Source organism: Papio anubis, chromosome 9 (genome assembly GCF_008728515.1).
Source record: "Papio anubis isolate 15944 chromosome 9, Panubis1.0, whole genome shotgun sequence".
NCBI classification, from domain to species: Eukaryota; Metazoa; Chordata; class Mammalia; order Primates; family Cercopithecidae; genus Papio; species Papio anubis.
In genome coordinates this window covers 65,584,594-65,607,728 of record NC_044984.1, presented here as the reverse complement: position 1 = coordinate 65,607,728, position 23,135 = coordinate 65,584,594, and positions in this window count along the sequence as shown.

Here is a 23,135-nt window from a genome sequence, read left to right as displayed (position 1 = left end):
CATTTGTTATTGGAGTCCCAAAAGAAAAAAAGAGAAAAAAAGGCAGAAAAAAATTTAACAAACTAATGGCCCCAAACTTTCCAAATCTGGTCAGAAAAATGGACATTCAGATTAAGGAAGCCTAAAGGACAAATGCAGAATACTGTAATATAGTAATGGTGGTGAGTAAATCACTTTTAATTCTAGCTTAAAAGTTAAAAGACAAAAGTACTAGGAATAACTATAACACAAAAACTTGTCAATAAATATACAATATTAAAAGGTGTAAATTGTGACGTCAATAATATCAGAGTGAGTATGTGTGAAAGTAAAATTGTAAAGCTTTTGTAGGTGATCAAAGTCAAGTTGTTATCAGCTTAAAATATATTGTTATAACTATTAATATAACATGTTTTATGTAAACATCATGGAAACCACAAAGAAAATACCTATGGAAGACATACAAAAGAAAATGAGAAAGGAATCAAAGCATATTGCTACAAAAAGATCAACAAATTACAAAGATAGACAACAAAAGAGAAAAAGAGACAGAAGAAATACAAAAAAGATGGAAAATTTTTGAAAAAATGGCAATAGTAAATTTTACTCCATCAATAATTACTTTAAGGCCAGGAGCGGTGGCTCACACCTGTAATCCCAACACTTTGGGAGGCCGAGGTGGGCGGATCACTTGAGGTCAGGAGTTCAAGACCAGCATGGCCAACATGATGAAACTCCATCTCTACTAAAAATACAAAAAGTAGCCAGGTGTGGTGGCACATGCCTGTAATCCCAGCTACTCAGGAGGCTGGCACAAGAGAACTGCTTGAACCTAGGAGGTGGAGGTTGAAGTGCGCTGAGTTCATGCCACTGCACTCCAGCCTGGGTAACAGAGTGAGACTATCTAAAAAAAAAAAAAAAAAAAAAATTACTTTAAATGTAAGTGGATTAAACCATTATTCAAAAGATATAAAGTAGCTGAGTGGATAAATAAAAACAACATCAAACTATATGCTGTCTACAAGAGACTCACTTTAGATTTAAGAACACACTGTAAGTGCAGATATTCCATGCAAATGGTGACCAAAAGAGAGCAGAGGTGGCAATATTCATTTCAGACAAAATTGACTTGAAGGCAAAACTGTCACAAAAGACAAATAAGGTCATTACACCATAGTTAAAGGGTCAATTTACCAGAAATATATAATAATTATACATGTATATAAACCTCAAATATCAGAGCACCTAAATATATGAAGCAACACTGACATATCTGAAGGGAGAAATAGACCACATTAAAATACTAGTAAAATACTTCAATACACCTCTTTCTTTCTTTCTTTCTTTCTTTCTTTCTTTCTTTCTTTCTTTCTTTCTTTCTTTCTTTCTCTTTCTCTCTTTCTCTCTTTCTCTCTTTCTCTTTCTCTTTCTCTTTCTCTCTCTCTTTCTCTCTTTCTCTCTCTCTCTCTCTTTCTCTCTCTTTCTCTCTCCTCTCTCTCTTTCTTTCTTTCTTTCTTTCTTTCTTTCTTTCTTTCTTTCTTTCTTTCTTTCTTTCTTTCTTTCTTTCCCCTTCCCTTCCTTCCCTTCCTTCCTTCCCTTCCCCTTCCCCTTCCCCCCTTCCCCCCCCTCCCCTTTTTCTTTTCTTTTCTTTTCTTTTCTTTCTTTCTTTTCTTTTCTTTTCTTTTCTTTCTTTCTGACAGATCTTCTCTATTCCATTCTGTTTAATCTCCGGCTCCACCTCCCAGTTCCTTCCATTCTCCTGCCTCAGCCTCTAGGAAGTGGCTAAGGACCTGATTGCATCCCATTCTTAACTTTTTTGTGTTTACCCAGTGGGGGCAGTTTCCTGTGTTAGGCAGGATGGTCTCAGTCTCCCACAGACCTCATGATCCGCCCGCCTCGGCCTCCCAAAGTGCTGGGATTACAGATATGAGCCACTGTGCCCAGCCCAATACACCACTTCCAATAATGAGTAGAACAGAAACTTAGTAGGGAAACAATGGACTTGAACAATGTGCCAAAACTATAGAGTGCAGCAACAGAGAGCCATTCATAGTGATAAATGCATATGTTAAAAAAGAAGAAAGATCTTAAACGATCTAGCTTTATTCCTCAATGAACTAGAAAAAGAAGAACAAAGTAAGGGAGGAAATAATATTAGAATTTGAAATTGAGACTATAAATACAATGGAAAAAATCAATAAAGACTTGGTTTTTTGAAAAGATCAACAAAATTTAAAAACCATTAGCTAGACTATCTGAAATAGAAATAGAAAAGATTCAAATAAATAAAATAAAAAATTAGAGAGGAGACATTACAACTGATGTCAGAGAAATAAGAAAGAGTATCAAATAATACTATGAACAATTATGCACCAACAAATTGGATGACCAGAAGAATTCCTAGAAATATACTACCTACCTACCAAGAGTAAATTATGAATAGAAAATGTGAATTGACCAATAATTACTAAGGAGACTGAATCAGTAATAAACGCTCAACAAAGAAAAGCTCAGGACCAATTGGATTCACTGCTGACTTCTATCAAACATTTAAAAAATAATTAACACCAATTCTTCTTAAACTTTTCCAAAAAGTCAAGAAGAGGACATGCTTCCAAACTCATTTTATGAAGCCGATGTTACTTTGATACCAAAGCCAGGCAAAGATATTACAAGAAAAGAAAGCTACAAGTCAAGACCCCTCATGACATAGATGTAAAAATCCTCAATAAAGTGTAAGAAAACCAAATTCAACAGCACATTAAATGGATCACACACCACGTCCGAGTGGGATTTGTCCCTGGGATGTAAGGATAGTTCAACATATGCTAATCAATTAATATGACATACCACATCAACAGAATGAAGGATAAAAAAACTGCATGATAATCTCAATAGATGTAGAAAAAGTGTTTGAAAAAAACAATGCCCTTTCATAATAAAAACTCTGAACAAACTAGGTGTAGAAGGAATTTACCGCGATGTAACTAAAATAATATATGACAAGCTCACCACTAACATCACACTTGACGAGGAAAAACCAAAAGCTTTTTTTCTAAGATCACAAACAAGGCAAGGATGGCCACTCTTGCCACTTCTATTTAATATACTATTGGAAATCCTAAGGAGAGCAATTAGGCAAGAAAAAGAAACAGAAGAGAGCCAATTTGGTAAGGAAGGAGTAATGTTTTCTCCGTTTTCAGACGGCATGATATTAAATGTAGATCTCAAGACTTTGAGAAAAAATACTGTTAGAACGCATAACAAATTTCCATTTACAAAAACATTGAAAGAATAAAATAGGAATGAATTTAACCAAGGAGGTAAAAAACTTGTACACTGAAAAGTGTATAATTTTGATAAAAAGCTTTTAAAAGGCACAAATAAATTAAAAAATGTCTCCGGTTCATGGATTGGAAGGCTTGATATTGTTAAAAGTGTCCTTAATACTCAAAGCAATCTATAGATTCATTAACATTCCTATCAAAATCCCAATGGCATTTTTTACAGAATTGCAAAAGCAATCCTAAAATTCAGATGGTACCACAAAAGGCCATGAATAGACAAAGCAATCTTGAGCAAGAAGAACAAAGCTGAAGGTATCACACTTCCCGATTTCAAATATTACAAAGCTATACAAATTAAAATCTATAGTATTAGCATAAAAACAAATATATAGACCAATGGAACATACTATAGAGCTCAGAAATAAACTCATTCATAAATAGCCAGTAGATTTTCAACAAAGATGCTAAGAATAGACAATGCAGAAAGGAGTCTTTTCAACAAATAGTGTAGGGAAAACTGGATATCCACATACAGAAGAATGAAGTTAGCCTTGTCTTACATCATACACAAAAGTAAACCCAAAATGCATTGAAGATTTAAGTGTAAGACCTTAAACTGTAAAACTCCTGGAAGAAGACATAGGGTAAAAACTTCATGACATAGGTTAAGCAATGATTTCTTACATGCAACACCAAATCAGAAACAACACATCAAAAATAGGCAAGTGTGATTATATCAAACTGAAAACTACACAGAAAAGGAAACAATCAACAAAATGAAATGCAATCTACAGAATGGAAAAAATATTTACAAAACATATATCTTGAAAGGGGTTAATATCCAAAATATATAAGGGACTTTTATAACTTAATATAAAATAAACTAATAACCTAATTAAAAATGAGCAAAAGACTCAAATAGATATTTCTCCAAAGATTACATACAAATGGCCAATAGGTATATGAAAAGAAGCCCAACATCACTAATCATCATGGAAATGCAAATCAGAACTATGATATTATCTCACATCTGTCAGGATGACTGTTTTATATAAAATGAGCTAACGAGGGTTGGTGAGAATGTGGAGAAATGGAAACTTTTGAATACTGTTGATGGTAATGTAAAATGGTGCAGCTGCTATGGAAAACAGGATGGAGGTTCCTCAAAAAATTAAAAATAGAACCACTATGTGATCTAAAAATCTCATTTCTGGGTATATGTCCAAAGTAATTAAAATCTGGATTTTGAAGAGAGAGCATACTGATGTTCTTTGCAAGACTATTCACAATAGTCACAATACAGAAACAACCTAAATGTCTACTGATGGATGAATGGATAAAGAAAATGTGCTAGCTACATGTAATACAATGGAATACTATTCAGCCTTAAAAAATAAGGAAATCCTGCAATATGCAACAATATGGATGACTGGAGGATGTTGGGCTAAGTAAAATAAGTCGATCATAGAAGGACGAATACTACATGACTTTACTTATGAGGTATCTAAAATGGACTCATAGAAACAGAGAGTTGAATGGTGGTTGGCAGGGGTCAGGGTAAGGGAAAATTGAGAGTTTCTGTTCAATAGGTATACTGTTTCAATTATACAAGAGGAACAAGTTCTAGAGATCTGTACAACATTGGGCACATAGTTAACACTGTAGTGTGCACTTACAGTTTAAGAAGGTAGATCTCATGTAAAGTGTTCTTACATGAGTTGGATTGTAGATGATTCCCTAGGTTCCTTCCAGCAGTAGCCAGTGGCCCCTCCCCACAACTGCCTGGGGCCTAATGAAGCCCACCTCTACATTCCTGCACCTTCTGAGGGTTTTTGTCCGCGTGGTGGTGGTCCTGGAGCTGGCCAGCCTGCACTAGGGCCAAGGCGGGAAATGTACCATGCTGGCAATTCAATAAGTGAATGGGTTACGGTCCCAAGGAAAGGGTACCTGGGCCAAGCGGGGCTCGCAGATGTCAAAGGAGAAGACCAGTTCAGGCAGAGCCAGGCAGTGCTGACAGAGGGCAGACATGAGCAATTAGCCAGGGGCTTGGACAATCATCAGGAAGTGCCTTTACATTAGTGAATACCTACTGTATGAAAGGCCCTTCATTTCTCTGGATCCCAGTTTGTTTTACCACTATAAAAGAAAAAATACATACATATGTAAATGAATATATAAAGATGGATATATTTTCAGTTTTTAGGGAATGAAAGGCTAGTTAAGACATAAAATATCTGAAGATAAGGGAGTAAAACTAGTGACATATGAAGGGCAACTCAAGAAGAGTTTATTTTTAAATGGATTATTTGCAAGGGATAGTGCAGGAACCAGGAGCTAATAATAGCAACTCAACTGTTTACCACTCATAAGCACAAAGAACTGAGGCAGAGAGTAGTTACTGGAACAAGAAGAAACCAGAATATAGAAAGATTTGTGTTGAACTGTTTTGAGAAGAGCAATGTTTTTTGTGAAGGAGTCTGCGAAGTCAAGACAGCCTACCAGAAGGAAGACAAGGGAATAAATACCCTAACCTCCCTCTCCTCTTTTCCTCTGATTTCCTGGGAGCTTACCATTGGCTGAGTCCAACCAGAGCCCAGAAGGTGTGGAAGTCCTATTGATGCAGTTGATTCAGGTTAGCCACCCAAGGCGCAGAGCGGGGTGCAGAGTATGGCAAGCAGAATGGAAGATACCCAGCACATGTCTTATGTACAGCTACAACTTTCTTTTCAAGAGATTTCCTTTTTGATATAGTGGAGAAAAGGATTTCTAAAAGACAGACTTGAGAAGAGAGACATAGGATATTTATCTGAATGGAAATGTGTATATGTGTGTGATTATCTATATCTATCTATCTATCTATCTATCATCTATCTATCTATCTATGGCATTACCATCTAATCTGAAACTACTTAATGATTTCTTCATTTTAAGAAGTTTTCAGGTTTGTGGAGAAAGAACAGTAATGTACTATCACAGAACTAATAAAATATTATGAAAAACAGATTGATTCCCTTAGATATTCTCCTCATTTATATTTCCTCCGTCCTGTGCAGAGGTAGCCAGCATTTGGAATCAGGTGGTTAGCATTCTCATTCATGTCTTTAGGATGTTACTACATATCTTTCACTACTGAGAAAATATATATAATTACTTTGCGTGTCTTAAAACTTTATATAAATGGTATCACATTGCATGTAGTATTTTATAACTTGATATTTTTTTTCATTCCACGTTTTTACTTTTTTGAGGATCTGCTCAGGTCAATACATTGAGCTCTTTCTTTTCCATTCCTTATTCTGTAGTATTCTGTGATTTAATGATGCAAGTCTACTTACTGTTTATTTAACATTAGGATCCTGTGATTTTCAGAGGGAAACAACAGACACTGGGGCCTACTTGAGGGTGGAGGGTGAAAGAAGGGAGAGGATCAGAAAAAATACCTATTGGATACTATGCTTAGTGCCTGGGTGATGAAATAATCTGTACAATAAACCCCCGTGACATAGTTTACCTATATAGTAAGCCTGCACCTATACCCCTGAACCAAGAATAACAATTAAAGGAGAAAAAAAGAATCCCGTGATTTCAAAACTTGGGATTTTTATTGTATCCATTCTTTCTGTATATTAGTTCATTTCCTTATCAAGTTATATTCTTCAGTAGTGGAGATTAGAGAATCTCAGTTATTTTCTTTTTAAAAATTACTTCAGAAAAGAAGAAGCCCTAGGTAAATTCTATCTTTCACTATCCTTATCTTTACTCCATACTGCATATGCATTATCCTAGTGCTTGGAAGGGAACCTGGCACAGTGTAAGTGCTAAAGAAGTGTCATCACATAGTCACGAAGATACTAGGGTTAGGGGTACAGACTGTAGAGCCTGACCATCTGGGTTTGAATTTCAACTCTGCTACTCACCAACTGTGTGACTTTGAGCAAATTACTCAGCCTTTCTGTACCTCAATTCCCTCCTTTATAAAATCGGGTATAATAACAATCCCTACATCATAGATATTGAACGTGTGTGTGTGTGTGTGTGTATACATATATGAGATATCTCACAGAGTTGTTTTGAGGAGTAAATGAATGAGTGAATATGTAGATGTAAAGAACAAAGAACATACCCAGCAAGTAGTAAGTGGTTGCTCTTATTTCAGGTCCAGTGTGCTTGTTGCTCGAGACCTCATGCCTTCTGGACCCAGACATCTCTGCAATCTTGGAACTGGAATACACCGCTTCTTGTCAAGGTACTAGCGAGTTGATAAGTAACTCCTCTCAGTGGTATTTCTTTGAAACACTCATGCTGAATACCCCTGAAATATCGCATGTCCTTCTCCCACCACACCCCCCACTGAGGGTAAGCACACCTTCCTGGCATGACTTCAGGGACACTATACTTCTAATTCCAATTGTGGCTAGAATATCTGCATCTCTCCGCCTTCTCTTGTAAGGACAAAAAACATCTTCAAATACATGTTATTTTCCTTTTTCCATGAGTCTACACTTTCATTGAAAAGGTTGCTAGGAGCTGTATTAGACATGACTTGAATTTTTTTAAAGTTTTGTTTTTTTCCTTTCAGCTTGAGGCTTCTTACTCATACAACCTATGTTTCCTCTAACTGGGGGTGGGGGTGGGAATCTGTCCTTTGAGCATTGTTTGGTTGGAAAGCTAGTCTTTCTCACTTCATTGAGCTTTCACCAGGCAAAAGGCCAGGAGGGTCTCCTTTGTAATTGGAGCAGTTGCCTCTCCAGCTGATGCTCTCTGCTCTTGTGTCTGCTGTTCCAAGAGCCCCTCCACCTCCATCCCCCACTTTTTTTTGCAGTGAGCACCATTGATCTGCTGCCATCCTCACTGTCTGGATCTCTGGACCCCTAATAGCCCTCTGGACCTCTGCTTCCCTCCACCCAGGCTCAAACTCAGGCTCGAACCCAGGCTTGGACCCAGTGGTCAGACTCAGTCCCTGGAAGGCTGGCTTCCTTTTATGCTCACTCTGCCCACTTGGCCAGGCTTTGCCTCCTCTCAGGCAGTTTTTCTTTCAATATTCCACTGTTTCTTCCTCCAATCTGGTCTCTTTTAGGGAATCCTAGTCCCACAGAATCAGCACACATGCAAACCTAAGTTGCTGGACAGGTTTAAATTATTTTCCACAGTGCTCCTGAGCCTCAGATAGATCATGGTCTCTGGACATTCCATGTCAGGAAACAGTTTGGACCACTCAGAACACACAGGAAACTTCTAGGGGGTGGCGTGGCCTGACTCTTGAAGTCACCCTAAAGGATGCTTAACTTGAAGCCAGCCTAGAATACTCTACTCCACCCAAGTTAATAGCAGTTGCTTGAGTTTCCCTGTGGGAGTGGCAGTCACTTTGAAAGCAGAAAGCCCAGAACCTGTGAAACTTAAAAACTGACAATTATTTGCATATTCAAATATAAATGTTTCTTGTGAAACCACCATGAACGAAATATATCAGTGATGAAAATTTTAAGAATCACTGTTATATAAAAATGCTGTTCTGTCTCTAAGGTTTGAAAATAATGTTGCAGTCCTTATGATTTATAAATATCTAAAAAGACCAATTGAACACTGTTCCTTTCATAATGTTGCATATTAACAAAGTGCAGTCATCTTTCAGTTTCCGGGGGAATTGCTTTCAGTTTCCTCCTCAGATACCAAAACCTGAGATGCTCAAGTTCCTGATGTAAAATGGCCTAGCATTTACATATAAGCTACGCACATTCTCTTGTATAATCGAAATCATCTCTAGATTATTTATAATATCTAATACCATGCAAATGTTAGGTAAATAGTTATTACAATGTATTGTTCAGAAAATAACAGGAAGAAGAAAGTCTGTACCTGTTCAGGACAAATGCAACTCTTTGGAATATTTGCGATCTATGATTGGTTGAAACATGGATGCAGAACCCATAGATACAAAGGACTAATTGTATTCTTTTGTGCCACAAACATTATTGAGACTAGTACTGATTATTGCCAGGCATGTTCTGTGAACTAGGATTTAATGATGGACGTGACAAGGAAGCTCCTTGCTGTTACAGAGTTCAAGTTCTGGTAGTTTTAGGATTTGAGTAGATTACATTTTAGGAGATTTGGACACCTAATCATTTCACATCTATAAAAGGGGAATCTTCCTAGTATGAAAGAATGTATTATCAAGGATAACTGTCTGAGAACAAAGGGTAAAAAGAATGTTCAGAATTGAATGGGAAAGTCAGGTGTGGGTATAGCTAAAATATAATATAGAAAATACTATGATAATATATGATAGCATGTAAGCAGAATACAGCTTAGAATAATGGGCATTAATCAGATTTCATGAGAGGCATTAATAACAAGCTAATAAATAGTTCTGAAAAAAACCACAACGCAGGCTAGATCAAACTAGAGACTTGCAGGGCTGAGAATCAAGGAGACTCTAGGGGGTAATTGCAGAAGAGTTCAGGACCTCTGAAATGTAGGAGAGAAATCTCAGATACCAGATATGATACAGTATGGCCTTCCTCCCTGTAGATCAGAGATAAAACAGGTGTCTCAAGGCCAATGTATCTGGAGAGAGGCATTTTTAGAATAATAAAATAGCCAGGAGCCCTGGCTTATAGCTTGAGAAGCTTTGCTTTTTTGTTGGGCTTTGCTTCATTGCAAAACAGAAAGAACAAGTGATTAAAGTAATTCAAATTCCGACTGAAAGTAATCATTAATAATGACAGAAATATCTTGTAATTCAAGGTTTTTTTATATAAACATTATTCAATAATTGGTAGGATTTGGAAGGATAATATATGGTTCCTTTTCCAATTGCCAATCAAGAAAAGTATTTAGGCAAGTTGAATGAGATTATAATAGGGCAGCTAAACTCTATTCAGCTCAAGAATAAGCTCAATTTAGTTGCAAAATTACCATATCTTTTGTGTATAAAGATGAAACTATTTAACCACCATAAGGAGGAAATATCTTTTGAAGGTTCCCTCAGTTGCCCCCTCAAAGGTGAGATAATTAGGTTAATGCCCTGCTCTCACTCAATGGCTAACAGTGCTTGCTACCAAATATAAAACAGTGTGCAAGATATTGGCACATACAGTCATAAGATATGGTGTGTGGTCTTGATCTTCATAGAACTTAAAATCTTAAAGAAGGACATAAGTAAGAAAAGCAATACTAGTTGTAAGAGAGTCGAGGTTCACACTAAGGCCTTGGATTGGAGATCAGCTGCAGTGTCTGTACACAAACCCAGAACCTTAATAGAAGATGTGTGTGTAAGTAACTGAGGCCAGACATTTTTCCAAACTGGAAACAGGACAATTTACTGAAAATTAGTTTCCAAAAAGTCAATTTGCCAACAGTTGATGAGTTATAGACAGAATATTTTTTTTCAAAATGTTTTAATTTCACTATAGTCTTTTTGCCTCAGTCATTTTCCTAAGCTGTTACTGGTTTGACTTAGCTGGATGCAAATTCTATGCAAGTTTTAAAATTTGGATGACTAGTATTCCTCAAATCTTTATGTTTTATTTGTGAATGAGTGGTAATTTTCTTAAATGCAATTTATAGCCTTTTATATATTGGTGGGGTTGTATTCACGCCTGAATCTGCCCTCAAATGGTTGCAACAAAAGTTCTTAGCTTTAGGATATTGATCTGACATTTTTCCTCCAAATGATCTATGAGTGGGTTTGCCATATAGCGAAATGGCTTTGAATAAATTTATTTTCAGTACATTAAAACCCAGAATAGTTCAGATTAACTTAGATCACTCTAAACTGTCTTCACTTTCTATCCCTTTAATTGAAATCTTTATATCTCTGAGTTAGGCAATTAGAAACCACCTAACTTATTTTTTTTACTGAGATTTAACAACTTTTTCATTATCTTTCCTCCAGTATTGATGATAAATAGTAGTAAAAACAATTCTTAATATTTTCTTAAAGCTTACCTTTTAATCTCTTCAAGGGCAAGTATCTTAGATCTAGCAAAGTCTAAACAAATACTGAATTGGTATCAGGAACTTAGATGCCAGTCCCGAATCTCTTAAGTAAATTTCTTAACTCCTTATTACTCAAATGTTTACTTCTATAAAATACAAATAAGACATCAGCCTCTACCTTCCTCGTAAATAACATAGTAAAGTAATTTGAGGTGATAAAGTAACTACTGTGATCATTTATGAAGTAAAGAGTAGATTAACTAAGCTTCATTAATAATGGTCACAAATTTAGTATGTTCTAATTTGATGTTAACCTAGCACCTCTGCTTAAGAAATGGTGCAATGTACTAGGGAAAATTTAAAAAAAAAACAAACAAAAAAAACCCCAAAAAACATGGCCAAGACTTTGTTCTGACCATTAAGGAACAGTCATTTTTTGTCAGATGAATAAAATAAATAAATGCAAAGACAGAGCAGAGAACAATAAATGCTGAAAGAATAGAAATGAAATACATTGTTGATTCTAAGAAGACAAAGTAATGTGGGAGACATGACTAGAAGACTGAAAAGGTTTGAGCAGACAGAAAATGGGAAGGACATTGTGCAAAGAACTGCTTGAACCAGGACATGGAATTGAGAAACCATAGCTCCCATTCATAAACAGTGTGTTTAGGGGGAAATGGGAAATGGTAAATGATAGTGGAGATAGATTTGAGGTCATATTGTGCAGGATTTCTGCTGTATTTGGTAGGTAATCAAACACTGGAGATTTAAAAACAGAGATGTGAGAGAGAAAATACACAATATAGATAATCTGACAGTGGTATTTGGCATGGAGTGTGAGACTGGGGGTACAGCCTGGAATGAAAGAAATTTCAAGTATTGGAAAGCAGAAACCTGAGGAGCAGACAGAACCTGGAGTCACTTGCCTGGGGCTCTTCAGAAGTCAAATGACTAGTCATAGACCAGCAGTGGGCAGGGCAAATTGTAGGCACACACATACTAGCAACACTGTTACAGTAGATATACTGCAGTATGTTCCATATTTTAAATGTAAGTGCTAAAGCACTTCAAAACAGAGGGATGGCCCATGGTGGCCTTAGTCAGGAAAGGCTTCATTCACATTAGCTGAAACAATCCAGGAGAGGGGGATTTAATGCTTAAAACAGAGAACAAAGAAAAGAATAATGTCAAAGAGAACTATTTAAGGTTGATCTGTTAGTGGGACATGAGGGCTTATTTTCCTTCAGGTCCATCCTCATACTTTCTAAGATCTAAGTGTGAGATCAACATACCATACAAGGTCCCTTATAATCTGGCTCTGGCCATCTTCTTAGTTTCACCTCTCACCATTTCTCAGGATGCTTCTCTGTAGCTTTGTGGAAACATGCGCATTACCTAACCATTCCATCACAACCTCAGTACCTCCTTCTTTGCTTTGCCTTCTGCCTGGAGCACTTTGTCCCTCGTGTCTTTTGCCTCATTAAGTTCTACTGGTCCTCCTGTTTCCACTCTTTCCTTCTTCCTCCCTCATTTTACACTTACTTAGCGGGTTCTTCTTTTTAATTACATGCTTCTTGCAGATTTTGTATTCTGTGTGTCTATTTTCTTGTTTTTCTTTTTTTTTTTCTCTCCAGACTATTAACTGCTGGGAGATAAGAACTTTTGATTTATCCCTGTACATACAGCAGCTAGCACAGTGAGTGACACTGAATAGGTGATCAATAAATGTTGGATGAATGAATAAATGATCAATTCAGTAGAATACCTCAAGTATTTATTTGGTAATAGTTGCCTTCTCACGATTTGTATAAGTAGTAAGCAAGATGCAAAAGAAACAACCCTTCTTTGGGAGGCCGAGATGGGCGGATCACGAGGTCAGGAGATCGAGACCATCCTGGCTAACACAGTGAAACCCCATCTCTACTAAAAATACAAAAAACTAGCCGGGCGAGGTGGCGGGCACCTGTAGTCCCAGCTACTCAGGAGGCTGAGGCAGGAGAATGGTGTAAACCTGGGAGGCGGAGCTTGCAGTGAGCTGAGATCCGGCCTCTGCACTCCAGCCTGGGCGACAGAGCAAGACTCCGTCTCAAAAAAAAAAAAAAAAAAAAAGAAACAACCTTTTACTTGATGAGTCAAAACAATTATCTGCACATACACGTATCTAGCAATATTATTTCAGCAGATGTACAGTAATATGTTTCATAGTTTAAGTGTAAATGCTAAAGGACTTCATAGCAGGCATGGCCCATGGTGGCATTAGTCTGGAAAAACTTCACCTCACCTAAAGCAATCCAGGGCAGGGGCAGTTAATGCTTAAAAAACAACAAAGAATAAGGTCAAGAGGAGAACTATTTAAGATTTATCTGTTAGTGGGACATGAAGGCTTATTTTCCTTTAGGTGCCTCCTCATATTTTCTGAGATCTAAGTCAAGAAAGGAAAGGTCAAAATGGGAAAGGGAAAGCCTATTTGAAGCCATGAATCAGACATCACAGAATTTTTTTAAGCAATGTTTTATTACCAGAGAAAGATTCAAAAGATAAATCAGCATGGGATGCCTGGAGAATATGCTATGAGAATCTTGATTATCAAATAACTAAGTATTACTCCAAGAGGCATAGTTGTAGTCATTCTTTGCTAGGGATGAAAGAGAATGATGTAAGCTTTAAGAGTAAAGTAATGTGATATATTTTGGAAGAAATAACTGGAAAAAATAACAAGAACTTCTGGCTTGATGTTCTAGGAATACAACTAAGCAGTCCAAGAGTTTATTAAAAGAAAAAAGTACATATTATAGAAATGAAAAGACAATGTTGCATGGATAGAGAGACACTGTGATGTTTTAAGCTGCTTGAATAAAACCGAATATGGCAATGGAAATATGAATAAGAGGGATACAAAAATAGAGTTAGAAAAACCATATGTAAAAAATTCTTTTCTGGGAGCAGTTAGAAATTAATACTGATAAATGAAATCACTGTGAACCTGCCCTGATAAGTGAATTTGTGAATATTGAGGAATTTGTTAACCTGTGCTCGCATGATCAGAATATTATGAAAATTGCTTTACTGCAAGTACAAAAATCTTAACCTTAAGGAGAACATATTTATTTAGGCTTTTAACATATTTACATAGAAAACATTAAATAAAGAGAAGATAAAAAAATTAGAGGTAAACAAATTTTATCCTACCTGTATTTTGCAGAAGCAGATAAACTGTCTCTTAAAGGGAAACAAGAAGTATTTTTATTAATTAAAGAGAGAACAGTTATTCAGAAGGATTGGAAAACATACGATATGAAAAAACATTTTCAAGTATATATATGATATCAGTCTGATTCTTACTTGGTAACCACAAACCTTCTAGAAGTTACTATCTGTTTTAACATGCTTTTAAATTTTTATTTTATTTTTAGCTACTAGGAGAACTAAAAGGATATTTCTATGACGCAATTCTGATGGCAACATAATTTTAGGACATGAATTTTAAAAATTATATACAGCAAGGGCAAAAATCCATGAAAATAAGATAAGATATGAAAAGAAGAGAGAGGCCAGGAGCAGTGGCTCTGGCCTGTAATCCTAGCACTTTGGGAGGCTGAGCGGGTGGATGACCGGAGGCCAGGAGTTTGAGACCAGCCTGGCCAACATGGTGAAACCCCATCTCTACTAAAAACACACAAAATAGCTGGGTATGGTGTCATGTGCCTATAGTCCCAGCTACTCAGGAGGCTGAGGCAGGAGAATCGCTTGAACCTGGGAGACAGAGGTTGTGATGAGCTGAGATGATGCCACTGCACTCCAGCCTGGGTGACAGAGCGAGACTGTGTCTCAAAAAAAAAAAAAGGGGGGGGGGGGGGGTGTTGTGCACAAATAACAAGGAAAATGGACACCATAACTGTGTTCAGAATAGCACAATGAAAGCAAGAGTGAAGCCCTGGGAAAAGCACTCTAACTGGGCCTCAACTGCCAGAGCAAAGGCTTTAGAAAACCTGGAAGGTGGCGCCGGGATGATGGGTCAATTCTTATCTGCTATCCTGATGTGTAGACAGCAGCAGGTAGTAGAAAGTTTCAGCATCTTTATATTTAGATTTTTTCTATTTTTAACAATAGAAAACCACTTTCTAGGGGTGACTTAGCGTAAGATAATGAATTATAATAGATACATTTTGTATTCTTTTCTCTTAAGTTTTTGATATATTTTTATGTTCCATGGGAACACTGACTTTCATATAATACAAAAGTAAAATATGTTTGATATGTTCAAATTCACGTATCACTTGTATCTATAATAATAGCTAAAGCATTACTGGGTGCTTGCTGTGTGCCAGGCACCATGGTAACTGCTTTCTGTGTATGAACTGATCTAATCTTCATAGCAGCTCTATGAGGATGGTTCTATAACATTCACCACTTTACAGATGAGTAACAGGCAGAGAAAGAAGTAACTTACCATAAGGTAAGTGAGTACGTGATGGAGCCAAGATTTAGGCCCAGGCAGTTTCATTTAGAGATTTAGAGGTTATTTATGATTGAGAGCTTCTGTTGAAGCTATATCATTTTTGCTTTTTGAAATATTAATCTTTGATGTACCAAATGACCTGAGAAATTCTTTTCCAATAACAAAAATGTGTTGGTGTATTAGGTACACATGAACAAAAGATTTGCTTTTTCTCATGACCCTTTTGTGTCTATTTATATTGAAATAGCAGTAGGTCAATAGAGGACAAGCAAAAACTACTCTGGGTAGGTCCAACTTGATAGCTTAATTGGGACCCGCCCAGAAAAAAATCCAAACTCAAGCAGCTCTGTGGCACTCATTGGCCTAAAAGAATACATGTTGTATGATTATATTGATATCAAAGTCTAGAACAGAAAACTCTGATGGTAAAAGAAACCAGAACAGTGGTTGCTTCTAAAGAATTGTTATGATTTTTATTGGGTTTATTCATCACTATTCAACTTCCTACACATCTCACTGTGTTTTTTGGAAGATGTTTCATATGGGTGGCAATAAATAGACAGAAGATAAGTAGACCTTTAAGAGAGTCTTTATTGGGACTAAAATTACTTCTTAAGCCCCAACCTGAACCACTACAACTCTATCTCTATCTGTAGGAAATCATGGAATAAACACCATGATTTACTGTTTAGATCTTAGATCTTAACTCCTTAAGCCTCCTGGGGAAATGAAAAAGGTGCTTTCTCAAGATTATATTCTTCTTGGGAAGCACTTTATCCTGTAATTATGGCATAGCTTTTCTTACCATGAAAATATAATTCACATTAAAGACTCTTTGGCAGAAACATTTTCTCTTCACTAAATGATTGTATGGTACAATTCTCATTATCCTTTTAGTTTAAGAAGGACAGCCTTATGGATATGGCAAGGATAATGCTTAACGACAGAACTCAATGTACTTGCCCTGCCTTTCAAGGATATATACTCTTTGAAGGAATTCTATGACTGATCAAGTAGAAGACATTTCTATCTAAATCATCTGCAAATAAATGGAGAGTGCTTATATAAAGAAGAGACAATAGCTCGAGTTTCCATTTTGAACAGGCAGAACAACTGGGTATCTAGGTTAGCACCTTAAGTTCCTATGAGATTAGGCAGGTAATAAAGAACAAATATACTCAACAGTGATGGAACCTAAGAGAAACCAGAAAGGAGAGAGAGAGTCCAGGTGGAAAGGGTGGGAATGAGAAAGGTATTGCCAGTGAGAATCAAAATTGCCCACGTCTTTTTCTGTTTTCAGGTCAGTCCTTAGAGGGTGAAGTAGGTTCTCTTTTGTCTTGTCTTTCTCACTTTTCTTATCCTAAGGATTTAATGAATTTGAATTCAATTCATTTTATAGGAATGAATTATTTTACAAAAAAAATCATGTCACCTTTCCATGCCTCAATGATCTCATAGGCATATAAATTATTTAAAAATATTTAACAACTGGTATTGCACAGAAACTGACCAATCAGAAGAAAACACTATGACCTATGACCAATCAGAATCAGCATGAGCCATAAATAGAATGATTATATAATTGATTATCCATATCAGCACATGTTTGAAAGTGAAAAGGGATACTATTAATCATTATGCCAGAAGTAAAGGCATAAACTAAGACCATCTCAAGGAAGGAGTATACAGTGTGTACTGGTACAAAAATTTGGCTTGAGGTCTTTTTTAGATTCTGTGACATCCTAATGTGTCTAGTGAACATATTTAATTTGAAGAGTATTTGGCATATTTATCTACAACTGACTTCTGGAGCAATTGCTGAGACAATAGAGCCCTACTGGGGGAGTAGCCTTTAGATATGACTATGTTAAGAGTGACAACAGGGTCTAGGTTCTATTATTCTTTAGACAAATACAAAGGTATAGATGTAGATATAGCTATAGATATAAACATAGATTGGTTAGAGATACTAAAAAGATATCATTGAGTGGATTATACTAGTTAATATATCTCAAGTGTTTTCTATATGCCAGGCTTTTTCAGTTTTACAGATGAGGAAACTGAGGTGTAGGATGTGAAGTGATGTGACTGTTAGGCACATACTGTATACAGCTGGTATGTGATGAAGGCAGAGCATCTACATTTTAATGCTATGTGTTAGCATCTCCCCATATCTAATGCCTACCTTATTGCTAACACTTTGCTGCCCTGCTCACAGTCTTGTATGTAAGTAGAATATAGATAAACACATCTAATAATGGTAATTACATGTAAGATTTGCTGTGACACATGTTGAGCAGAGATGACTCAATCATATGGGTAGGAGAAAGCTTCCTGGAGGAGGATGGCTCAAAGTCAGTCTTTAAGGATGTTCAGAAAATAGCCAGATGCAGAGGAATCTGTGCTAAGGCACTTAGTATGAACCCTGTATGATATATTTGGGAAATTATAAGTATTTTAGGGTAGTTGGAGTTGGAGTGATGATCTTTGATCTCAGCTAATTTAGATAACAGCACCCATATACCTTAAGGAGTCATTTCAAAAGACTTCAAGCATGGTCATGAGGTGGTTATTTTTGCATTTTAGAATGATTTTTCTGGCAGTGATGTGGAGGACAGATTGGTGAGGGACCAAGTTCGTGGTAGAGAAGTCAGTTAGGAATTGGAGCAATTTAGTGGAGAATATACTACTTTGTAAATATACCCCACTCCCCTTCCTAACTTTCACAACATTAGGAGTCCTAAATAAAGAGCGGAAGAACAAGAATGGCTCTTCAAGAAATAAGTTCCTAAGTAGAGGAGACAGGTTAGAAGCTACAAAGTCAAGGAGATAGAAAGAGAGAGAAGGAGAGAGGGAGGGATAAAGAAAGGGGGAAATAGGGCGATACATAAGGGGGGAGAGAGAGAGAGAGAGAGAATCCCTTTCCTTGTTTATTGCTGAGTTGAATGTTTGTCCCCTCAAAATATCATGATGAAATCTATTTACTGTTAAAACAGTATTAAGAGGTGGGACCTTTCAAAAGTGGTTAGTCTATGAGGGCTCTGCCCCCATCGACAGGTTTAATGCCTTAAATAAAAAAAGAATTTCAGAAGTGGCTTCTTTTTCTTTACTCCTCCATTTTTCTGCCATGTGAGAAAGTGTTCCTTCCCTCCAGAGGATATAGGGTTCAAGGCACCAACTTAGAAACAGAGACTGTGCCCTTAGAGATACTAAATCTGCTGGTGCCATGATCTGGGACTTCCCAGCTTCCAGAAGTGTATGAAATAAATTTCTCTTCTTTATAAATTACCCATTTCTGGTATTCCATTATAGCAGCATGAAATGAACGAAGGCACTTACTGCCCACTATTGCATTATTTTTTCTTTTCTTTCTTTCTCTTGGTTAACTGTCTGCCCCTGAAAGTACAGCTATGTGCCACATAACAATGTTTTGGTCCAAGATGGACTGCATATACAGTGATGGTCCCATAAAATTATGCAGCTGAGAAAGTCCTATTGTCTAGAGACATAGTGGCCATTGCAACATCATGGTGCAACACATCACCCATGTGTTTGTGGTGATGCTGGTGTAAACAAATCTACTGCACTGCCAGTCATATAAAAGTACAGCAGATGCAATTATGTACACTTCATAGTACTTCATAATGATAATAAATGACTATGTTATTGATTTATGTATTTACTATACTATACTCTTTATCATTATTTTAGAGGGTACTCCTTATACTTATAAAAAGTTTGTTTCCCTCCCTGTGGCCTTGTATTCTCATTGTTCAGCTCCCATTTATAAGTGAGAGTATATGGTGTTTGGTTTTCTGTTCCTGTGTTAGTTTTCTGAGGATAATGGCTTCCAGCTCCATCCATGTCCCTGCAAAGGACATGATCTCATTCCTTTTTATGGCTGCATAGTATTTCATGGTGTATATGTACCACACTTTCTTTATCCAGTCTATCATTGGTGGACATTTGGGTTGATTCCATGTCTTTGCTCTTATGAATAGTGCTGCAATGAACATACGTATACATGTAGCTTTATAACAGTATGATTTATATTCCTTTGGGCATATACCCAGTAATGGGATTGCTAGGTCAAATGGCCTGTTGAGGGGTGGGGAGGAGGGAGAGTATCAGGATAAATAGCTAATGCATGTGGGGCTTAATACCTAGGTGACGGGTTGATAGGTGCAGCAAACCACCATGGCACACATTTACCTGTGTAACAAACCTGCACCTCCTGCACATGCATCCTGTAACTTAAAATAAAATAAAATAAAATTTAAAAAAAAGAATTGAGGGAAGGAAAGTCAAAAGAGTGTGTTTAAGGCAGATGAAAAGTAAAGGATATTTTTTTCTTTTTGTATCTAATTGGATTAAGACGGCTCCATAACCTGGTTATATAAACTTAAATGATAAAAACATGGACCAGGGTGGTAGTGGTGGAAATAAATAAGAGTAACACATATGAGAGGATGCGTCAAAAGAAAATGTACTGAAATTGATGGTTGATAAACTCAGAGGATTAAAAATAAATAAAATAAAAAACTGTAAAACAGCATCAGTTATGTCAGGAGATATTCCAGAAGAAGGCATTTTTATCATAGAAGACAGCAGCTCCATGTATGTTATTGCCCCTGCACCTTCCGGCGAGATAAGATGTGGAGGTGGAAGACAGTACAGGCCTAGGCTAATGTATGCATTTGCATCTTAGTTTTTAACAGGAGAGTTTAAAAAGCAAAATAATAAAAATAGAAAACAACTTATAAAATATGGATGTAAAGAAACTATTTTTGTACAGCTATACAATATGTGTGTTTTAAGCTAAGTGTTATTACTAAAGAGCTGAAAAGTTTTTAAAAATTAAAAACTTTTTAAAGTAAAAAAGTTATAGCAAGCTAAAGTTAATTTATTATTGAAGAAATACAACTAAAAAAATAGATTTAGCATAGCCTCAGTGTACAGTGTTTATGAAGTCTATAGTAGTGTGCAGTAATGTCCTAGGCCTTCGCATTCACTCTACTCACTCACTGACTCACCCAGAGCAACTTTCAATCCTGCAGGCTCCATTCATGGTAAGTGTCCTATACAGGTGTGCCATTTAAAAAATCATTAATACTGTATTTTTACTATACTTTTTTATGTGTTTAGACACACAAATACTTATGTGTTATGGTAGCCTATCATATTCGCTACAATAACATGCTGTACAGGTTTGTATCCTAGGAGCAATAGGCTATACCATATAGCTTAGGTGTGTGGTAAGCTATGCTATCTAGGTTTGTGGAAGTGACTCTACCATGTTCACATGATGAGGAGCTCACCTAACAATACATTTCTCAGAATATATTCCTGTTGTTAAGTGACACATGACAGTGCTCTCAATGTTTTTTTCTATTGCTTCCTTCACATAGTAAGTTTTCACATAATTGGTAAATTGAACTACCTCAGTTTAACTGCATTCTTAAAAAAAGAAGAATGCTGCAATAAGAAAACTAAGATCCAACCAGAAAATTAACCTAGAAGATCAAATCTATTTTCACTGAGTTGATAACTACTTTTTGTATTCATTTACTCTTGAGCTTTGGCACCCAACTTGTCATTGAGGAAGGTGGTGGGTGAAAATGAGGCAAGAAAAGTAAAAATCCCCTTCATTTGGGTGGGTCTGTATTTCATTTAGTTTAATTATTCATTTAAATCAAGACTGTGATTCAACATTGTGTGTGTGAAATGATCCACAGGGATCAGATTGAAACCACATTTGCCCTTGGCTGTGTTTGGTGAATGATTTTTTTTTCTTGCCATAATGCTAGGTAAACTTTCTTCTGGGACTCTCGTTGCTTAAGGTTTTATCTTTCTATTGTATTTCTGTCTTTGCTTCCTGTTTAATGTAAGCAAAATTAACACCTGTACGTTAGCCAAGCAAGGCTGTTCTTTTTAGCAGAGGAAGGAAAAGGGTCAAATTTTTAAGAAGACAAAAGCCTTTACCATAAATGTAGTGGAAATGGAATGCTTTTTACTTACGTTAAAGATAAAGGTGCCTGCAGAAAAACAAATATTGAGTTTTCTCACTTATATGTGGAGGCTCAAAAAGGTTGATCTCATAAAGGCATAGAGTAGAAGATGATAGATAACAGAGACTAGGAGGTGAAGGTGGGGGTTGGAGATGAAGAGAATTTGATTAATGGGTACAAACATGCAGTTAGATAAAAGAAATAAATTAAAATAAGTTAAATACAAGAAATAAGTTAAAATACTCTGGTATGTTTGATAGCAGAGTAGGATGACTATAGTTAACAAATATGTATGGTATATTTCAAAATGGCTAGAAAAGAGAATTTGAAGCATCCCCAACACATAGAAATAGTAACTACTCAAGGTAATGGATACCCCAAATACCCTGATTTATTTGGTCATTACACATTCTATGTATATAATAAAATATCACATATGCCCCATAAATATGTACAAATATTATGTATCAATAAAAAAAAGGTGCCTGGAAAAAGATCAGCATTTGCAAAAGTTTAGTATATTTTAATGCATCTTTTTTGTTCCTTTGGTTGAGGGGGTGGTGCTCAAAAACAACACTTAACTGTGTCGTCAGAAAGACAAACAGAATCGGATTTTTAGAGCTAGAGGACTTTAGAAAAATATTTTCTTCTCTGACCTTTTTACTTTACAGACAAACAACTGGAGGAAAGAAAATGTAAGTGAATTAATGTGGTTCTAAACCAAATATCCTCTCAGGTGTATTAATAAGTGTGAAACTTTTTATCAATGCAACATCTCATATATTGGGTATTAGGAGTAGTATGATTAGAAAGTAGCTTTCAGTTAAACTCACAGAGGATTATGTTTGTCTTCAATGCAATTATTAAATGATTTGTCCATTTTTTTCTACAGGGGCACATTTATATACATATTTGGTAAATTTGTAATAAAATAGAATTTATAAATGATTTATACCAATCTGTTTAGGAATGCACTGACAGTAATGAAGGATGACTAGAGAAAATGTTAAGGGAAAAATTAAAAGATTAAACAAAGAACTGTGATGGAAACAAATAGAAGAGAGAAAGAGAATGAATAATAAAGAAAGAAGAGAAAAAAAGATAAGACTTCAGAAAGTGATCAGGAAACAGCAGCTTTACATGTTCATTTGTATCTGTGTTTTTCTAATGGTGAAATTAGAATTGTTCCATGTGATCTAATTCATTCTATTAATAAAATATAATGATTTAAGACATTAGAAATAGAGAGTGGAAGCATTTTATATTTTTTTCAGCCAAACCAAACCCACCTCTTAACTCATTTTGAGGCTGGCCCCCTATAGGCATTAATTTTGCCCACTGCTATTGTCACAGAAATCACCAAAACCTCTGGCTTAAAGAGAGAAAGAGGAGGGGGAGACAGAGACAGAGAGGGAGGAGAGAGAGAGAGAGAGAGAGAGAGAGAGAGAGAGATCTAAA